Below are 1,350 nucleotides of genomic sequence, written 5' to 3'. Positions count from 1 at the left end.
TAGTATAGGTTAGTAAATTTACATTAAAAGACGATCACTGAAATATATAATAAAGATCAAACTCTTCCCTATACTAACTTGCATACGCAACTTAACTATAGTTAAGATTACAGTATTTATATTTTTACATTAAAAGACGGTCACTGAAATAACAAACCATTCCATACATTGGACTTAGTTAGCTACTTGATTGTTTGAGTTTCGTCTCTTACTATTTAAAAGAAGAAAAAGCCATAGGCTTTTTCCTGTTTGTATTTATAGTTAAAAAACGAACTCAAGTCCAAAGAAACTGAACACTGTGGTTCATTCATATTATCTTCATTATTTTTATAATAAAGAACGACCTCTTGCCTATACAAACTTGTATAGTGGGACATAAGGATCGATCATAAATGGTGTTAGTCAAGAGGATCTCATGTAGTAGTTATTAAAATTCACTCTATAAAGAGGGTACAATATTATCATACCGACTTTGCCTTAAAGATTCAAGCCATTTGTTGAATAAAGCAACTTGTTCTCTTGAAAATTATAATAAAGAACGACCTCTTGTTTATACTAAATTCTATACACCGCCTAATTATAGTATAGGTAAGTAATTCCACAGATAGCTTGGCACTGGAACATCGTAGAGAGTTTTTCAATGGCTCACTTTAAAGGAAATTAATGGGGTAAAAATTACAATAAAGAACGACACCTTGCCCATGTTAACTGAAACGTAAATAGGGATTATGTAATTTCCATCAGTATCATGGCTGTAGAGATGTTTTATTATCATGGCCATATAATAAAAGGCCACAAAAAACAAAGGTCTCATTCAACTAATGGTTACATAATTTTATAATAAAGAACGACCTCTTGCTTATACTAAATTTTATACGCCACTTAATTATAGTATAGGTTAGTAATTCCACAGATAGCTTGGCACTGGAAAATCGTGGAGAGTTGTTCAATGGCTCATTTTAAAGGAAATTAATGGGGTTAAAAATATTATTATATTAAAAGACGATCATTAGAAGAACAAATTTTATAATAAAGAACGACCTCTTGCCTATACTAAATATTGGATATTACTACATATATTATGGTCTCATTCGTGAATTACATAATGGTTAGATCAAAGCAAGCTACACGCAAGTTAAAAAAGCAGTACTACCAAAAAAACAGAGATAGCATCTTGAAAAGAGAAAAGCAAAGGTATTCAACCGACCAGGCGTATCGAGAAGTAAAAATTGAGAGAGCAAAACAAATTACAGTAAAGAACAAACTTCCAACCCATAGTAACTAAAAAAGATTATAATTAATATTAAAGATTCTTTTCCACCGATAGCTTGGCATTGGAACATCGTAGAG

Source organism: Artemia sp. Qi Xiang Cuo, chromosome 16, assembly GCF_049724085.1.
Source record: "Artemia sp. Qi Xiang Cuo chromosome 16, ASM4972408v1, whole genome shotgun sequence".
NCBI classification, from domain to species: domain Eukaryota; kingdom Metazoa; phylum Arthropoda; class Branchiopoda; order Anostraca; family Artemiidae; genus Artemia; species Artemia sp. Qi Xiang Cuo.
The sequence above is the reverse complement of the archived record's forward strand: the minus strand, read 5'-3'. Positions refer to the sequence as shown.